The following is a 21,057-nucleotide window of genomic DNA, read 5'->3' as shown; positions in this document are numbered from 1 at the left end:
GTTCCAATAAGGATAATGAAAATTCTGATATTTTATTTGATAAATATTTTTACAGATACAAGTTTAGAGAGGCCTCATTTAACATGTTAAAATGAACAATATCTTTTTTTAAAAATTTGATTGCAATCTGAATGTGGGGAAGTGTTGCAAAAACTATCTTAAAATTAACTGAGGAAGACACAGTGTCCAGATGAAGGGAAGTAATTCAGAGCATTTTGGATTGTACACTACCATTTGGAAAGATTTTTGGAGCATGTGCTCCAATATACATTTATTTATGTATATGTCTATCTATTAATATACACATTAACGACTGTAACATGTTACTTTTATGTATTATCATTTTTACCCATCATATATATACACACATACATGTATATCTAATTATACACATGCAAGTATAATAATACATTTTACATTTGTGCATATAAAATATACAAAATACATATATAAAATATATTGTTATAGTTACATGTACATAATAGATATATCTATCTGATAGAAGGAGGTCAAACCAGTCAATCCTAAAGGAAATCAACCCTGAATATTCATTGGAAGGACTGATGCAGAAGCTGAAGCTCCAATACTTTGGCCACCAGATGGGAAGAGCCAACTCATTGGAAGAGACCCTGATGCTGGGAAAGATTCCGGGAGATAGCGAAGGACAGGGAACCTGAGATGCTGCAGCCCATGGGGTTGCAGAGGGCCAGACATGACTTAGCAACTGAGCCGCAACAACAATGGTAGCAGAGCACCTGATGGGAGAGCATACACTGGGCTTGCCGGAGACCCACGCACTCCTGAATTGTCATCCGCTCTTCAGGATGTACTGTGTGGGTACTCTGAGAAAGAGCTCCTTCTTCCTGAGTCTACCTGGCTTCCTCTTTATTTCATCACCAGCAACAGCCAGTGGCCATTTATTTTTCCAGGAGGAGGAAGACTTCAATAGCTTATAAGAGCTACTCACTATGACAGAGAGCAGAGAACCACCGGGGTTTTTGCAAATGGGGGTGCTGGGTAGTCAGCAGGCGCCTTCCTCAGCCAAATGATTTGCTCCAATTTGCCAGCTTCCTCGCTGGCGTCCAAATTATGGTCCTCAGCAAAGCCACAAAGTCACATGTCGTAGACACTGAGGATTGGGAAGACCAGGAAACGTCATTCTTGACTGTTGAAGAGCATGTGTGATCTCTGCTATGCCAGTTACCTGGCATCCTGGGGACTTCCTCAACCTCCCTGAGAGGTAATCACCCTGTAGCAGAGTCTTAAGGCATCATGGGGTTTCCCCGGTGATGCAGTGGTAAAGAATCTGCCTGCCAATGCAGGAGATGCAGAAGATGTGGGCTCGATCCCTGGGTCAGGAAGATCCCCTGGAGAAAGAGTTACAGTCCATGGGGTCACAAAGAGTCAGACACGACTGAGCAACTGAGCGCACACACAAGAAATCTTAAGTATTATCTCATTACCCATCTCATTTGGTGGAAGAGGAATTTGGATTTGGAGGTTGTCATAGTGGAATGTTGCCAACCAGGTTCCTCTGTCCATGGAATGCTCCAGCCAAGAATATTGGAGTGGGTAGCAATTCCCTTCCCCAGGGGGTCTTCCTGACTCAGGGATCAAACTCAGGTCTCCTGCATTGCAGGCAGATTCTTTATCATCTGAGCCACCAGGGAAGCACCAGTGAGTTAGTAGGAGAAACCAACCTCACAATTCACTAATCCTCTGTTTCCTTATCTGCACGATGGCACAATGGGGAGAAAATTAGAGGTATTTTGCATGACATGTCAGAATTAATAAACCAATCTATGGAGAGATGATCCCTCCTAAACCAGGACTAGAATCCAGAATTCCTAAATAAGTCATGATCCTGGTGCTTCCCAGAAGCTGAAGCTGTGGCATTGCCCATCTGTCCAAGGCTATAAGCTTGACCAGAGGTCTGGGAAATGCTGCTTGCAGTTTGTAATGACACATGGCACTATCTTTCTAAAAATCACATTTTCCCATTTGGTTTCTTTCTGTACAGTCATTTGTAAGAGCCCTGAATTCAGAGGCAATAATGCCCTGTGTGAGTTATGTAAGTCAGTACAAAAATTTCCCATCAGTGAGATAGGAATGAAAAGTCTCTGTGTAATAAACAAAAAGTATTGTGTATAATTTCCCACTGGTCTTTTTTGTTAATTGGGCTCTTACTGTTGAAGCCTTTAATGTAGAGAATAAATGAATAACTGACTTTTATGCACAGCCTCCTTTCATTATGTTCAAGGGTTCAAAATTGAAAATGAACTATTTTTAGATCTTACATGATGATATAAAAGATTGTTTATTGCTGGTAATGCAGGAAGCAAATTGCATTTCTACTTGCCTGGTTTTTCTGTGGAGGCTTGAACGAGCTCCCGTTCTTGCTGATTCATTAATTATGGTCCCAAATGACTCAAGTAAAGTCTGATGATTTTTAAACATGGAAAATGGTTCTCAAACATTTCTAGTACAATTCAAGTTCAGGTCCTGCTTTGGCCAATCAGGATGATGGTCCTTAGAAAAATGAAAATATTTGTACATGAGCCCTGTCTGGGAAGAGGAACATGGTATATTATGTTAAAAGGAAGGCGTAAATCCTCATGACAGTTTTTGCCCCAAAGGCTGGTGCTTTGCATCCTCTTTCCCTCCTCCTTCTCCAAGTCCCAATTTCCTCTTCAACTTTTCTTCTCTCTTTCTATCTCCTTCTGATTCATGCTCCAATATTGCAACACACACTCTCTCTCTCTTTTTTTTACTGTGGCCAAATGTCATGGAATGTCAACCAGTGGTTCTTGAACTTCTGGTATCTGATGTGAACGAAATAGAAATAGCATCCAGAAAACAACCATGAAGTTATGTGTGCGTGCTAAGTTGCTTCAGTCATGTCCAACTCTTTGTAACCCTATGGACTGTAGCCTGCCAGGCTCCTCTGTCCATGGAATTATCCAGGCAAGAATACTGGAATGGGTTGCCATCCTCGCCTCCAGAGGATCTTTCTGACCCAGGGATCAAATCCATGTCTCCTGCATCTCCCAGATTGCAGGCAGATTCTTTACCACTGAGCCACAGGGGAGGCCCATGAACTCATCAACCTCTTACAATAAATTTTATTTATCACAGTAGCTTCTACATATTATACATTTAAAAAACATTATGAATAAGCATGCAAAGAATTATTTTTCCAGTTGTGGGCTAAGGACATCTCACAATACAGCTGTAGCTGCCCACAGATTGGGAACCAATGAAGTCATGATATTTGAGTTTCCCTTTATTTATCCATTAACTGTTTACTTGCTGCCAACGATGTACTGGGCACTGTGGGCAAACATAGACAGGAGGTGATTCTCGCCTTCAGGTGGATACATGGGGATCAATGAGAAGCCGGGCGGGGCAGGACCTCTGCTGGTATCCTTCTCCCAGAGCTTAGTAGTTTTGTGACTCTGGGCAAGTTGGTTCATCTCTGTGTATGTCAGTTTTCTCACCCATGAAGTAGAGATAAGATTAGTACCCTCCTCCATTGGACTGTGAGGCTCTCCTGGTGGCCCAGATGGTAAGGAATCTGCCTGCAATGCAGGAGACCTGTGTTCAATCCCTGGGTTGGGAAGATACCCTGGAGAAGGGAATAGCAACCCACTCCAGTGTTCTAGCCTAGAGAATCCCATGGATAGAGGAGCCTGGCGGGTTACAGTCCATGGGGTCACAAAGAGACACGACTGAGTGACAAGCACTTTCACCTTCATTGGATTGTGGCAGGAATTAAATGAGTGACAGCTCGTGAAGAGTTGGGAGGTGACTGGTGCATAAGTGCTAAGTGATGCCATTATGTTTGTACATAGTGGGAAGGGTGTGGCCACGGGTCCAGCCGGCGCCCCCCACCCCAGCTCCCCCATCCTGAGCGGGGGTACCAGGATCTCACTGTCGGACCTATGCTGGCTCTTAGCCTTCTTCTCCTTAGCAGGATGTGTCCTTCCAGGTCTTCTGGGAAGCAGTTGCCAAGGTGGAATAGGAAGCCCAGACGTTTACTGGGAAGTCAAGGAGGAGCAGAGAACTGGAGTGGGAGGGGAAGCCTCAGAGTGTGATGCTGAGCGACACGTGTGACGCCAAGGAAGGAGCAAAGAGGAAGGGTGGGAAGAGCCTCAGATTGCTCTGCCCCCCGAGAAAGCTCAGTGCTGCGGGAGCAACCCTGGAGGGCTTGGCGCCAGGTGACGGCTGCGGTGGTCCTGAAGGTGCCACAGCTGGAGGTCCGCGGCTCCAGGCTCCTCGTGGCAGGCTCTCCCAGCAGAAAGGTTTGAGCAGCGCATCTCCAAGGTGGCTTCCAGGACCCTCAGCCTTCCCTTGAGTCTCCAGGAACTTTCCTAGGAAGCCCCAGGGTATGTGGTGGTGAGAGGAGGAAAGTCTGCCCAGGGCTCCAGTCCTAGCCCCATCCCCTTCAGCTCTCTGTTGCCTGGGGGAGCGGGGCTGCCTCTGCCCAGGAGCTGGCTTCTCACTGTCTCAGCCACATGGGCACCTGCTCTGGTTCTGGGCCTCCAGGGGGCTCCTGGTGCCCAATGTCTCCATGAACAGATGTCTCGTGGGCACAGCTCCCTCAGTTCCAGTCCAGCCCCTCTGCCCAAGCCCAGCCCTTCACATGGTGCGGGAATGGCCACTACCCCATGGCTTCCTCCTCTCCATCCCATCTCCTCTCTCCTCCAGACACCCCCTGGGAAAGCAGGTGAGCAAGCCCTCTTGCTCTCTGCTTCTCTACCCGACCCCTGAGCCCTACATACCAGCTCAGCAGTGCTGATGGGTCACCAGCTCTCAGGCAGCCACCTGGTGAGGCTCAATGAAGGTGCCCCAACCATCGAGAAGCCCCAGAGTTCCAGGGAAAGCTTCCCCACCAAGGGACCCCTTCCCAAAGGACAGGCAGCAGAGGGAGGCAGGTGATTCCAGGAGATGACCTGCAGGGGCCATGGATGGAACCTCTTCTTGTTCCTCTACTTCTCTTTTGGAGCACGTGGCCATCCCAGCCTCGGTTTCTAGGGAACAGAGAAGGCATTGCTACAGCCAGAAGGAAGCCACTAGTTGAGATTCTCCGGGACAAAGGCTTGCAACTCAAAGAACAAAAAGGCCATTTTTGATGCACATTTTCTTTGGTTTCTCTGAGGCAGGTGTTGGCACTACCTGAAGGGAACAGGCAACACAACCCAGTAGTTGTTTTTCTAGCTGTTGGTAGGAGCTCAGTGGTCCTCAGGCTTGGGGTGCCTCCAAGTCATCTGGAGGGCTCGCTGAAAACTCAGGTAGCTGGGCCACCTTCCAGAATTCCTCAATCAGTGGGTGTGGGGTGGGAACCAGCAGTGGCCTTCTTAAGTTCCCAAGTGAGGCTGCAGCTGCTGGTCCAGGGACCACACTTTGTGAAGCACCGAGTACACCGTATCCCAGTCTTTCTACATCCCGACTCTCCAAAAATACTGCTTCCCTGATGACACCGAAACGTTACTACCTCTTTGGCGAGGGCTGGCGGTTACCAATTTATGATGAGCCTCTCGGACTATTTCATGAAGACACCCCCTTTTTTTACCAACTATCTTGGGGCTTCCCTTGTAACTCAGTCGGTAAAGAATCTGCCTGCAATGTAGGAGATCTGGGTTTGATTCCTGGGTCAGGAAGATCCCCTGAAGAAAGAAATGGCAACACATTTCAGTATTCTTGCCTGGGAAATCTCATGGACAGAGGAGCCTGGTGGGTTACAAATCATGAGGTCACAGGGGTTAGACACACCTTAGCGACAAAACCACCATCATCCCTTTCTTGGTCAGTGTAGGCAACTTAATGTTCTTATGTTAGAACATACCAATGTTGGTCTTTATTCTCTTTTTTTTTAAATTAATTTTTATTGGAGTATAGTTGCTTTACAATGCTGTATTAGTTTCTGTTGTACAGCAAAATGAACCAGCTATTCGTATACATATATCTCCTCTTTTTTTGGATTTCTTTCCCATCACAGAGAACTAAGTAGAGTTCCCTGTGCTACACGTAGGTTCTCATTAGTTATCTGTTTTATACTTGGTAGTGTATATATGCCAATTGCAGGGTATATATGTCAATAGCAGTAGTGTATATGTCAATCCCAATCTTCCAGTCCCTCCCATGCCCACTTTTCCCCCTTGGTGCCCATACATTTATGCTCTATATCTGCATCTCTATTTCTGTTTTGCAGATAAGATTATTTATACCATTGATTTCCCATTTTGTCAGATTTTATTTGCTTCTTTGTATTTGCCTCTGGATTCAAGGTGCTGGCTGATTGATTCAAACCAATCAATCCTTCCCAGTCCCCTGTGTTTGGAGTCCCCAGTTGCACTCCTTTTCCTCAAAACAGCCAAGTCCATCAATTTGCTGGTCAAGACACAGGAAATGAGATGGTCAAGTTCACTCTGTGTTGGATAAGACTTAAAGTTTCATTTATCTGGTCCAGGAGTCCACTGGTACATCTGCCAAGGTGTAGGCAAAGTTCCATTCTCTCCTTTTCACAGCCCCAGTTCTGCCACCCATTTCTAGAAGGCACCACTCCTAATTTGAAGGGTCAGAGTTGTGGTCAGAGGACTATTCTTTGGTTAAAATCCTTCAAGTGCAAAGAACATCCTCTCAGGGTCTGACCAGTGAGCTTTTTGGATATCAAAACACCTCAGTCCCCCAAAACAGCAATAGAATTCTTTCTGTTGTTTCTAATGAGAAAGTGAAGTTATTTCTGGAACGGAATGGAAGGTTTCATTCAAAATTGCTGCTGAGTTGACATCATGAAAGATTGACCATCCACTCCATAACCTTCTGTTCTCCCATACAGCCTAGAACTTCCCGTGGAGATGGAGATACATTTCAGAAGAGACGTGGGGGATGGGAATCGTTTAGCCTGACTCGGAGCCTTTTCTGTATCAGGTTTTTTGGTTTCCAAACGACAAGAAGTCAAGCGGAATCGGGCTCCCAGGTGCGCCCTGCATTTCAGAAAGCTGCCAGCAGGTGGGAGAGGAGCCGTGTGGCTCCGGGCGGAGTTGAGGACGGCAGACAGCCCTGAGCTGAGCGTCAGGCTGCTCTCGGCCAAGCAAGCTGCTTTTTTAGGACGCAGTGAGTTATCGCAACACGTAAGAGCAGCGTGCTGACTTCACGGCAGGCTCTCCCACCCCGCAGCCTCGCACCCTGCCTGCTGGGCGCCTGAAGCCATCTTGCGGCTCTGACTGCCGGCCTCTGACCATCGGCATCGCGGGAACATCCATCCATCCGTAGGCAGGTCCATTGGCTGTCTCCCTGAGCCTCCCCTTCTGCCACCCCACCTGTTTTTTCCAAAACAATTTCTCTTTCTGCTCACCCCACTTCTGTCCATATTCCATCCTACTTCTGCCTTCATTAAAATTTAAACACCAAATATATGTAATACAGTACACCTGCCTTCAGAAGGTGAGGTGGCTAATTTTTTCTTTGTACCTGACTTGTGGTCAGATAGAATGGTTATGAAAGGACTCTGAGCCAGACCAAAGACATCGGATAAATGCCAGCATAAGCAATTAAAATGCACCGAGTCGGTGAGGTACCCAGCAGCGCTGCCCTAGTTAGGGGTCTATCCGGGGCTCAATTATAAAGACCCTTTTCAAGAGGCTGGTCATCGTCACTCACTCTGGGCTGCAGTAATTGGGCACAGTCTCACATCCTTAGAATTTCTCTAATTCTGCAAATGCTATTTGTCTTTTAGAAACATGTGGTTTAAAATAGCCATTTATTCTGTTATAGGGGCTTGTAGTCATTAGAAAATTCATGCTCAGAGACGTCCCTCATTCCTCCTGAGACTTGCCTCTCCCTGCCTCCCTGCCCCTTCCTGCTCCCTCTACCTGTCCCCCTCCCCCAGTGAGTGATTCTGTGCAAGCAGACCAGGAGCTAGAGTTTGCACAATTAGAACTGAACAACTGCGTGTCTATATAGACAGAAATTGTTCTTTTTTTTTTAAATGGAAATGTTCTTCTGTGTGAATTAGACTTCATTATATTAAACTTCAACTTTATTATAGTTAAACTTCTTATTCCTTTTTGTGGATGACTCATGTTAAGGGTATAGCTTTTATTTATTTACTTAAAAATTATTATTTTTGCTTTTTGACCACACCATACTGCATGTGGGATCTTAGAGACAGGAATGGCAACTCCAGTGTTCTTGCCTGGAAAATCCTATGGGCAGTGGAGCCTGGCAGGAGTCTCCCAGTCCATGGGATCGCAGAGTCAGACACAACTTAGCAATTAAAATAAAACATTTTTACTTTTTGGCCACACTGCACTGCATGTGGGATCTTGCTTCCCTGGCCAGGAATTGAACCGGTGGCCCCTGCAGTGGAAGCACAAGTCTTAATTGCTGGACCACGCAGGAAGTCCCTATAGCATTTTTGATCATGTTAAATAGAGGACCAGTAAGGAGATGTGAACAAATTTTCAACTTGTGATAGGTCAAATATTTGGAGGATATTACTCTCTTCTCCCAACACAATTTTTGGAGAAATGCAAAGGCAGGTGGGAAATCAGGGTCTATATTTGCCTCCGCAGCTGTTACAGAAGAGGGTGCTTGGGTGGAACCAGCTTCCTGTCTGGGTTTCGCCATCTGCTTGGCTTTGTCTTGCACCTTCTCCATTTGATTTCCTAAGCCTCACTCACCTGTTTGTGAAACTCCAGACGCTGTGTCCACCTGCAGGCAGCCTTCTCTCTGTGCTCGATTTTCACTTTTGCTTTCTGATTTTTGCTTTACTACCTCTACATATCCCCATTCTCCAGGTATTTTTCTAACTTCTATTTTCCCTTTATTTTTATCATTTGATATTAATAAACTCCTAAGTTAAGTTGTAGAACAAAAGTTACCACCTCCATGAAGCTTTTTCCTACCCCCACAGGGTGGGATTTACAGCTGATTCTCTCCTGGGGCTTTTACCCATTGTAACTACCCATGTCTTCTTGAGAAATTGTAGCTCCTTGGGTCAATAAGCTATTTGCCTCATGGAAATTCCACAGGGTAGAGACTGAAGGATTTTATTTAAAAATAAATTTTTAAAAAAAGAGGTAGAAGAAGGAAACTTCCACAGCTACATGAGAGAAAAGAGAGTGGCCCCACTGAAAACAGAAGCAAGAAAAGCTATGACCAACCTGGACAGTATATTAAAAGGGAGAGACATCAAGGTCTGTATAGTCAAAGCTATGATTTTTCCAGTAGTCATGTACAGATGTGAGAGTTGGACCAAAAAGAAGGCTGAGCATTGAAGAATTGGTGCTTTTGAATTGTGGTGCTAGAGAAGACTCTTGGACTGCAAGGAGATCAAACCAGTCAATCCTAAAGGAAATCAACCTTGAATATTCATTGGAAGGACTGATGCTAAATCTCCAATACTTTGGCCACCAGATGGGAAGAGTCAACTCATTGGAAAAGACCCTGATGCTGGGAAAGATTGAAGGCGGGAGGGGAAGGGGATGACGGAGGATGATATGATTGGATAGCATCACCAACTCAATGGACATGAGTTTGAGCAAACTCTGGAAGATGGTGAAGGACAGGGAAGCCTAGTGTGCTGCAGTCCATGGGTCACGAAGAGTCGGACATGACTTAGTGATTTAACAACAGCAAATTAATAAGAACCTGGGTTCAAGAAGCATGAAAGTGCCCTCCACCTGGGGCAGGCTTCTCTTTGGCAGGGGAAGAGAAGGGTCAGTGGAGAGTCCCCAGGGCACCATGCTCATTGGCATACGTCTCATCCAGAAGCTTCAGCTATTGATCCTTGGCCATTTGTCTTCCCAGAGTCCCTCTGGGGTGATCATCATCCACTTGGGGGCCACAGGGTCATGTGTGTATATCCTCAAGGATGTTACTACTGAACCATAGTGATGAGACTCGCATCTTGGGGAAATACACAAACCCAGCAAGATAAAGGAGAGGTGTGGGTTGCTGGTGTGCTGACATCTGTGAGGGCAATCAGAAGATACTGATCTCAGGCTCTCTCAGACACTCAGATCCAGGCAGATGAGAAAGACACCCAGGTGTTAGTACTTTTGGAAGTCAGCGTGGGTCTGTCTGGTTGAAAGGCAATGGATTAGATAAGTGAATGGAACTGAATGAAGCTTAGGACAGAGGTGGAGGTTGATCACGTGGTTAAAACTCAGTGAGAGCAGGCAGGGGGAGCAAGGGAGTGGCCACTGACAGATGAGTGGAACCAACCAATCCTGAAGGGTAGAAAGAGGGAAAGGAGTTATTTTGGGGAACAGTAACAGAGAACAAGGGCTTTCCTTGTGGCTCAGCAGTAAAGAGCCCGCCTGCCAATGCAGGAGACTTGAGTGCGATCCCTGAATCAGGAAGATCCTCTGGAGAAGGAAATGGCAACCCACTCCAGTATTCTCACCCAGGAAACCCTATGAATGGAGGAGCCTGGAGGGCTACAGTCTATGGGGTCACAAGGACGTGACTTAGTGACTAAACAACAGCAACAAACCATCAAAGCAATAGAGAACCAAGGGAAGATAGTAGCATCCTGATCCAGAAAGGGAGGTCTATGGCTTCCACGGTAGTTGATGCCATGAACACATGTGCAAAACACCTACGTATGAACTTGAACCACCTGGTCCAAGTAAACACACCAACCTTTCCCACTGTGCGCTGCTTGCTGCTCCAGGGCCAGGAAGAAACAAAGCCCCAAGTCATTTGCAAGGAATGGCCATTCTATATTATTGATCATGTGCCATCATTTAATTAAAGGACCTCCTGCAGAGAGATGGCTTTCATTCAATGAAAAATGAATGGCAGAGTACCAAATGAAGTGGAAAATTGAATGTTTAAATTATGGGTAATAACCCTGAAGGAAGGAATGTGGCAGAAGACATTTATTGGAGGAAGATATTTTGTTTGTAATTAGATATGTCGAAGTTATTGTTTTTAAGACTATAAGAATGTTAGGTGGAACAGATATTTTTTATTGCTCTATTTCTTTTATTGACAGTAATTCTACAATCTTGGCTACTTGGTTTTTTATCAGTGCCTGCTTGGCTTGGAGAAGTCAGAGTTTTCTTCTTCCCAGACCTGCCCAGATGTGTGTAACTTTAACTTTGAACAAGACAAGCTCCTGAAGAGACTTTATTCTTTCCTTCTACTGTCTGATATGCCATTCTCCTTATCCCTCCTCTTGGCTGAAATCTTGAGCAGCTCAGTAAATCCTTAAAAATCTCTGTTGGATGGTAAAAGGAGTTCTAGACAATCTTAGACCCCCAAATAGTCTTGAGTCAGTATTTAAAAAGTCCGATATAGTTCAGTAGCCAAAACTCCACACGGTATTGAAAGCTGACATTTCTCCTGTTCCTGATGTGGATGCCTTAAGATGGAAGTCCTGTGAGGATAGAGGGTTCAGACAATTTTTCAAATTCCCCGCTCTGGTCATTTTGTAAAAAGGTATCTAGCAATTTATTTATTTAAAATATCTATTCTTTTATTTATTTTTTTTGCCTGCATCAGGTCTTAGTTGCCGCATGTGGGATCTTTTGTTGCAGCTTATAGGTGGGTTTAGTTGTTGCAAGGCATGTGGGATCTTAGTTCCCTGACCAGGGATCAAACTTATGTTCCCTGCATTGGAAGGTAGATTCTGTCTGCTGTGTTGCTTCCTTCAGTTATGGGCAGCTGTTTGCAAGCCCATGGACTGTAGCCTGCCAGGCTCCTCTGTCCAGGGGATTCTCCAGGTAGGAATACTGGAGTGGGTTGCCATGCCCTCCTCCAGGGAATCTTCCCAACCCAGGGACTGAACCCAAATGTCTTATGTCTCCTGCATTGGCAGCAGGTTCTTTACCACTAGATCCACCTGGAAAGCCCAGTTCAGTTCAGTTCAGTTGCTCAGGCATGTCCAACTCTTTGCAACCCCATGGACTGCAGCACACCAGGCCTCCCTGTCCATAGATAACTCTTGGAGTTTTTTCAAAGTCATGTCCATTGAGTCAGTGATACCATCCAACCATCTCATCTTCTGTCATCCCTTTCTCTTCCCACCTTCAATCTTTTCCAGCATCAGGGTCTTTTCAAATGAGTCAGTTCTTTGAATCAGGTGGCCAAAGTATTGGAGTTTCAGCTTCAGTATCAGTCCTTCCAATGAATATTCAGGACTGATTTCCTTTAGGATGGACTGGTTGGATCTCCTTGCAGTTCAAGGGACTCTCAAGAGTCTTCTCCAACACCACAGTTCAAAAACATCAATTCTTCAGTGCTCAGCTTTCTTCATAGTCCAACTCTCACATCCTTACATGACTACTGGAAAAACCATAGCTTTGACTAGATGGACCTTTATTGGCAAAGTAATGTCTCTGCTTTATAATATGCTGTCTAGGTTGGTAATGACTTTTCTTTCAAGGAGCAAGCATCTTTGAATTTCATGGCTACAGTCACCATCTGCAGTGTTTTTGGAGCCCCCCCCCCCCCCCAGTTAAATCTTTCACTGTTTCCACTGTTTCCCCATCTATTTGCCATCAAGTGATGGGACTGGATGCCATGATCTTAGTTTTCTGAATGTTGAGTTTTAAGCCAGCTTTTTCACTCCCCTCTTTCACTTTCATCAAGAGGCTCTTTTGTTCTTTGTGTTCTGCTGCAAGTGTGGTGTCATTGGCATATCTGAAGTTATTGATATTTCTCCCGGCAATCTTGATTCTAGCTTGTGCTTCATCCAGTCCAGCATGTCTCATGATATACTCTGCATATATGTTAAATAATCAGGGTGACAATATACAGCCTTTATGTATATTCTATTTTTTTAAATTGCAGGATAAATGCTTTACAATATTGTGCTAGTTTCTGTTGTACAACAATGTGAATCAACTGTAAGTATACATATATCCCCTCCCTTTTGAGTCTCCCTACCACCCTACCCCCATCCCACCCCTCTAGTTCATGAGAGTGGGGCAAATTGAGAGAGTAGGATTGATATATGTGTAATACCATGTGTAAATAGATAGCTCGTGGGAATCTTCTTGATAACACAGGGATCTCAGCTTGGTGCTCTGTGATGGAAGGTGAAGTCTTAACCACTGGACCCCCAGGAAAGTCTCTCTCTCTCTGGTCTTCTGTAGCCTTCCGAGTCCCACCTCCCTGGCCCCTGTAGGGTTAGGGCTGAGACAGAGGGAGTAAGGGGAAGACATGGGAGTCAATGACTGTTGTGGTTAAACTGGTATAGCCACTGTGGAGAATAGTGTGGTGTTTCCTTAAAAACTGGGAATAGACACGAGAACAAGATGGCAGAGGAGTAAGTGGATGTGGAGTACATCTCTTTCCACAGACACATCAGGAATACACCTTCAGACACAGAAGTACATGCAGAACACCAGCTGAGAGTGGACAGGAGTACCTGACTGAGAGGAAAAGAATATATAGAACCATGCAAAACTTGGTAAGATAAAGGAATGAGGGGGAAAAACAGGAGTGTTAGTAGGACTGGACCTGCCCTTGGCAGGCGGGGGGAACTGAAGCAAGGGTGTGATCCCCACACCAGGGCAATTGTCTGAATCAGAGGAGAAACATTTAAGGCTGAGAGTGAAACAGCTTGTCTGTGGCAGCTTAAAATGGAATGAGAATCAGACAGTCCTTGCTTCAGCCATACATACCCTGGACAGGGATGCTGGTCCCCTGGAAGTTGCAGCGGCTGGGAGCTGGAGTTTAGGGATTGTGAAGAAATTCCAGGGTGAGGGCTGCTGTTGACTGCAGAGAGATGGATCAAGGGGATGTGAAGAGGAGATTGTGGTGGAAAATGTCTGTGGAGGATAGCCGGGCAGCCATGGAAGCAAGGTGATACTGCTGAGTCATGCATAGTGGGTGGAGACATCACCATAGCCTCTCTCCCCCTACACGCCAACATTGGCAGCTGAACAATAGAGAGGCTGGCCCATCAAATGCCTGACACATTGAACTACAGAGCAGGACCCCACCCACGGTGCTCCTTCAAGTGACTGATGAGCTGATCTACAGAGTAGGGGCCCAGCTAGGGGGGCCCTTCTATGTGCCTGAGATGCTGAAAAAACAAAGAAAGACCCAAGGCAAGGAAACCCTCTAAGTGCCTGAATGGGTGAAGCTACAGAGAAAGACTGGCCAAAGAGGCTTTCTGATCACCAGCTATGAGGCTGGCAAAAAGACTCTGATAGGGCCATAACTCCTGCAGTGGAGGCAGTCCATGTCCCTGCATACTTGGAGCCACCAAGGTCGCCTCAAGCCAAGCAGCTATGCCACCTTCATGCTCAACTCTCACTGGGGCAGAGCTGTCACAGGCAAAAAATTTTGCATCTATGTGCTTAGGGTCGCTTTGGTACTGTCCGACTCTTTGCGACCCTGTAGACTATGGCCTGCCAGGCTTTTCTGTCAGTGAGTGGGGTTCTCCAGGCAAGAATACTGGAATGTATTGGCCAATATTGGTTGCCATACACTTCTAGAGCACTATATTTCCTGCTGCCCTAACAGCCAACTCCCCTGAGTACCCGGTGCTGCCAGAACCCCTGCGACCCAAGCAGCTGCACCACACGTCTACACCTGGCCCTCACAGGGGCAAACCCAAGTCCTCCAGGGAAGCCTCAGGGGCAAACCCCAGTGGACAACCCACATGCAGAGGTGGAAATAAAACCACAATTGAAACCCAGCAGCAGTGTGGCTAAGGAAAACCCAAAACCTTCCCACCAGCTCTACAAGCTGCAGATTAAATCCACATGATCAACTGGGCAGACTCTGTGTCTATGGAATATATAAAAGGTCATTGAGAGCTCCCACAAAAGAAAACACACTAGTTCTGATAGCTGTGGACACTGGAGGCAAGAACATACAGGAGTAGGACCAGATTAGAATCTGAGCTGCCACTACAGCAGGTCCAGAGATCAGCACAGTGTTGGAAGGCATCCTAGGGTGGTGAGGTGGACAGGACTCTGACAGCAGTAACTCAAGAAAAACATTTATTATTCTTTTTTCTTTCTTTTTTATTTTTTCAATTTATTTATTTATTTTATTTGGAGGCTAATTACTTTACAATATCGTGGTGGTTCTTGCCATACACTGACATGAATCAGCCGTGGGTGTACCTGTGTTCCCCATCCTGAACCCCACTGGCACCTATCCCCCAACCCATCCCTCAGGATCATCCTAGTTTACTGGCCCTGAGCGCCCTGTCTCATGCATCGAACCTGGATTGGAGATCTATTTCACATATGGCAATACACATGTTTCAACGCTATTCTCTCAAATCGTCCCACCCTCACCTTCTTCCACAGAGTTCAAAAGTCTGTTCTTTACATCCATGTCTCTTTTGCTGTCTCGCATATAGGTTCATCGTTACCATCTTTCTAAATTCCATATATATGTGTTAATATACTGTATTGGTATTTTTCTTTCTGACTTACTTCACTCTGTATAATAGGCTCCGGTTTCATCCACCTCATTAGAACTGATTCAAATGCATTCTTTTTAATAGCTGAGTAATATTCCATTGTGTATATGTACCACAGCTTTCTTGTCCCTGATGGACATCTAGGATATTTCCATGTCCTAGCTATTGTAAACAATGCTGTGATGAACATTGGGGTACATATGTCTCTTTCAATTCTGGTTTCCTTGGTGTGTATTCCCAGCAGTGGCATTGCTGGGTCATATGGCAGTTCTATTTCCAGTTTTTTAAGGAATCTCCACACTGTTCTCCATAGTGGCTGTACTAGTTTTCATTACCACCAACAGTGTAAGAGTGTTCCCTTTTCTCTGCACCCTCTCCAGCATTTATTGTTTGTAGACTTTTTTTATAGCAGCCATTCTGATTGGCATGAGATGTTACCTCATTGTGATTTTAATTTGCATGTCTCTGATAATGAGTAATGTTGAGCATCTTTTCATGTGTTTGTATGTCTTCTTTGGAGAAGCCATCTGTATGTCTTCTTTGGAGAAATGTCTGTTTAGTTCTTTTGCCCATTTTTTGATTGGGTTGCTTATTTTTCTTGTATTGAGCTGCATGAGCTGTTTGTGTATTTTTTGAGACTAATTATTTGTCAGTTGCTTCATTTGATATTATTTTCTTCCACTCTGAAGGCTGTCTTTTCACCTTGCTTATAGTTTCCTTCATTGTGCAAAAGCTTTTAAGTTTAATTAGGTCCCATTAGTTTATTTTTGCTTTTATTTCCATTACTCTAGGAATCTCTAGGGTTATAGAGGATTCTGCTGTGATTTATGTCAGAGAGTGTTTTGCCTATGTTTTCCTCTAAGAGTTTTATAGTTTCTGGTTTTACATTTAGATGTTTAATCCATTTTGAGTGTATTTTTGTGAATGGTGTTAGAAAGTGTTCTAGTTTCATTCTTTCACAAGTGGTTGACCAGGTTTCCCAGCACCACTTGTTAAAGAGGTTGTCGTTTCTCCATTGTATATTCTTGCCTCCTTTGTCAAAGATAAGGTGTCTATAGGTGCATGGATTTATCTCTGGGCTTTCTATTTTGTTCCATTGATCTATATTTCTGTCTTTGTGCCAGTACCATACTGTCTGCATGATACTGTACATAGTACTGTACTGTACTGACTGTAGCTTTAGTAGAGTCTAAAGTTAGGCAGGTTGATTCCTGCAGTTCCATTCTTCTTTCCCAAGATTGCTTTGGTTATTCGAGGTGTTTTGTATTTCCATACAAATTGTGAAATTATTTGTTCTAGTTCTCTGAAAATACCATTGGTAGCTTGATAGGGTTGCATTGAATCTATAGATTAATTTGGATAGTATACTCATTTTTACTATACTGATTCTTCCAATCCATGAACATGGTATATTTCTTCATTTATTTGTGTCATCTTTGATTTCTTTCATCATTGTTTTATAGTTTTCTATATATAGCTCTTTTGTTTCTTTAGGTAGATTTATTCCTAAGTATTTTATTCTTTTCATCACAATGGTGAAAGGAATGGTTTCCTTAATTTCTCTGTTTTCTCATTGTTAGTGTATAGGAATGCAAGGGATTTCTGTGTGTTAATTTGCAATTTTACTATATTCATTGATTAGATCTAATAATTTTCTGGTGGTGTCTTTAGGGTTTTCTATGTAGAGGATCATGTCATCTGCAAACAGTGAGAGTTTGCAGTTTTCCAATCTGGATTCTTTTTATTTCTTTTTCTTTTCTGATTGCTGTGTCTGAAAGTTTCAAAACTATGTTGACTAGTAGTGGTGAGAGTGGGCAGCCTTGTCTTGTTCCTGACTTGAGGGGAAATGCTTTCAATTTTTTGCCATTGAGGATAATGTTTACTGTGGGTTTATTATATATGGCTTTTATTATGTTGAGGTATGTTCCTTCTATGCCTGCTTTCTGGAGGGTTTTTATCATAAATGGATGTTGAATTTTGTTAAAGTCTTTCTCTGCATCAATTGAGATAATCATATGGTTTTTATCTTTCAATTTGTTAATGTGGTGTATCACATTGATTGATTTGTGAATATTGAAGAATCCTTGCCTCTCTGGGATAAAGCCCACTTGGTCATGATGTATGATCTTTTTAATATGTTGCTGGATTCTGTTTGTTAGAATTTTGTTAAGGATTTTCTGCATGTATGTTCATCAATGACATTGGCCTGTAGTTTTCTTTTTCTGTGGTATCTTTGTCTGGTTTTGGTGTTAGGGTGATGGTGGCCTCATAGAATGACTTTGGAAGTTGACTTTCCTCTGCAATTTTCTGGAAGAGTTTGAGTAGAATGGGTGTTAACTCTTCTCTAAATTTTTGACAGAATTCACCTGTGAAGCCATCTGGTCCTCGGCTTTTATTTGTTGGAAGATTTTTGATTAGTTTCGATTTCTGTGTTTGTGATGGGTCTGTTAAGATTTTTTGTTTCTTCCAGGTTCAGTTTTGGAAGGTTATACTTTTCTAAGAATTCGTCCATTTCTTCCAACTTGTCCATTTTATTGGCATATAGTTGCTGATAATAGTCTCTTATGATCCTTTATATTTCTGTGTTGTCTGTTGTGATTTCTCCATTTTCATTTCTAATTTTGTTGATTTGATCCTTCTCCCTTTTTTTCTTGATGAGTCTGGCTAATGGTTTGTATATTTTATTTAACTTTTCAAAAGCCAGCTTTTAGTTTGGTTGATTTTTGCTGTAGTGTCCTTTGTTTCTTTTTCATTTATTTCTGCCCTAATTTTTATGATTTCTTTCCTTCTACTAACCCTGGGGTGCTTCATTTCTTCTTTTTCTAGTTGCTTTAGGTGTAAAGTTAGGTTATTTGTTTGATTTTTCTCTTGTTTTCTGAGGTAAGCTTGTATTGCTATGAAACTTCCCCTTAGTACTGTTTTTACTGAATCCCATACATTTTGGGTTTTTGTGTTTTCATTTTCACTCATTTCTATGTATATTCTGATTTCTTTTTTGATTTCTTCTGTGATTTGTTGGTTATTCAGAAGCATGGTGTTTAGACTCCATATATTTGTATTTTTAATAGCTTTTTTTTCCTGTAGTTGACATCTAATCTTACCACATTGTGATCAGAAAAGATGCTTGAAATGATTTCAATTTTTTTGAATTTACTAAGGCTAGATTTATGGCCCAGGATGTGATCCATCCTGGAGAAGGTCCCACGTGCACTTGAGAAAAAGGTAAAATTCATTGTTTTGAGGTGAGATGTCCTATAGATATCAATTAGGTCTCACTGGTCCATTGTATCATTTAAAGTTTGTGTTTCCTTGCTAATTTTCTGCTTAGTTGATCTATCCATAGGTGTGAGTGGGGTATTAAAGTCTCCCACTATTATTGTGTTACTGTTAATTTTCCCTTTCATACTTGTTAGCATTTGCCTTACATACTGTGGTGTTCCTATGTTGGGTGCATATATATTTATATTGTTACATCTTCTTCTTGGATTGATCCTTTGATCATTATGTAGTGTCCTTCTTTGTCTCTTTTCATGGCCTTTGTTTCAAAGTCTATTTTATCTGATATGAGTATTGCTACTCCTGCTTTCTTTTGGTCTCCATTTGGGTGAAATATCTTTTTCCAGCCCTTCACTTTCAGTCTGTTTGTGTCCCTTGCTTTGAGGTGGGTCTCTTGCAGACAGCATATATAGGGGTCTTGTTTTTGTATCCATTCAGCCAGTCTTTGTCTTTTGGTTGGGGCATTCAACACATTTACATTTAAGGTAATTATTGATAAGTATGATTCCATTGCCATTTACTTCGTTGTTGTGGGTTCAAGTTTATAAACCTTTTCTGTGTTTCCTGTCTAGAGAAGATCCTTTAGCATTTGTTGAAGACCTGGTTTGGTGCTGCTGAATTCTCTCAGCTTCTGCTTTTCTGTAAATCTTTTGATTTCTCCTTCATATTTGGATGAGATCCTTGCTGGGTACAGTAATCTGGGTTGTAGGTTTTTCTCTTTCACCTGAAAAGTTTCTGTAGAAAGATCAGCTGTTATCCTTATGGGAATCCCCTTGTGTGCTATTTGTTGCTTTTCCCTTGCTGCTTTTAATATTTGCTCTTTGTGTTTGATCTTCATTAATTTGATTAGTATGTGTCTTGTGGTGTTTCACCTTGAGTTAACCTGTTTGGGACCCTCTGGGTTTCTTGGACTTGGGTGGCTATTTCCTTCCCCATTTTCGGGAAGTTTTCAACTATTGTCTCCTCAAGTATTTTCTCATGGCCTTTCTTTTTGTCTTCTTCTTCTGGGACTCCTATGATTCGAATATTGGGTAGTTTAACATTGTCCCAGAGGTCTCTGAGATTGTCCTCATTTCATTTAATTTTTTTTTCCCTTACTCCTCTCTGCTTCATTTATTTCCACCATTCTATCTTCCACCTCAACTTTCCCTATCTTCTGCCTCCATTATTGTACTGTTGGTTCCCTCCAGAGTGCTTTTGATCTCAGTTATTGCATTATCCATTATTGATTGACTCTTTTTTATTTCTTCTAGGTCCTTGTTAAACATTTCTTGCCTCTTCTCAATCCTTGTCTCTAGTCTATTTATCTGTAACTCCATTTTGTTTTCAAGATTTTGGATCATCTTTGCTATCATTATTCTGAATTCTTTTTCATGTAGACTCCCTATCTCCTCCTCTTTTGTTTGGTTTGGTGGGCATTTATCATGTCCCTTGACCTGCTGTATATTTCTCTGCCTTTTCGTTTTGTTCAGATTGTTCTGTTTGGGGTGACCTTTCTGTACGCTGGAATTTTGTGGTTCCTCTTTATTGTTTAGGTTGCTCCCTGTGGGTGGGGCTGGACTAGTAGACTGTCAAGGTTTCCTGGTTAGGGAAGCTTGCATTGGTGTTCTGGTGAGTGGAGCTGGATCTCTTCTCTCTGGAGTGCAATGAAGCGTCCAGTAGTGAGTTTTAAGGTGCCTTTGGGTTTGGTGTGACTTTGGGCAGCCTGGTTTTTGTTTTTGTTTTTGTTTTTGGCAGCCTGTATTTTAATGCTCAGGGCTATGTTCCTGCATTGCTAGAGAATTAGCTTGGTATGTCTTGCTCTGAAACTTGTTGGCTCTTGGGTGGAGCTTGGTTTCAGTGTAGGTATGGAGGCTTTTGGATGAACTCTTGTTGATTAATGTACCCTGGTGTCAGGAGTTCTCTGGTGTTCTCAAGTTTTGGGTTTAAGCCTCCTACCTCCGACTTTCAGTCTTATTCTTACAGTAGTCTCAAGACTTCTTCATCCACACAGCACTGATGATAAAGTGAAAGTTAAGTTGTTCAGTCATGTCTGATTCTTTGCAACCCCAATGGGCTGTAGCTTACCAGGCTCCGCCATCAATGGGATTTTCCAGGCAAGAATACTGGAGTGGGTTGCCATTTCCTTCTCCAGGGGATCTTCCCAACCCAGGTCTCCTGCATTGCAGGCAGACACTTTACTGTCTGAGCCACCAGGGAAACCCACTGATGATAAAACATCTAGGTTAATGGTGAAAAGATTCCCCACAGTGAGGGACACGCCGATAGGTTCACAGAGTTACATGGAGAAGAGAAGAGGGAGGAGGGAGACAGAGGTGACCAGGAGGAAAAGAGAGGCAGTCAAAAGGGGAGAGACCAATCTAGCCAGTAATCAGTTCCCT

This window comes from Cervus canadensis, chromosome 7, assembly GCF_019320065.1.
Source record: "Cervus canadensis isolate Bull #8, Minnesota chromosome 7, ASM1932006v1, whole genome shotgun sequence".
NCBI classification, from domain to species: domain Eukaryota; kingdom Metazoa; phylum Chordata; class Mammalia; order Artiodactyla; family Cervidae; genus Cervus; species Cervus canadensis.
Note: the sequence above shows the minus strand (reverse complement) of the source record.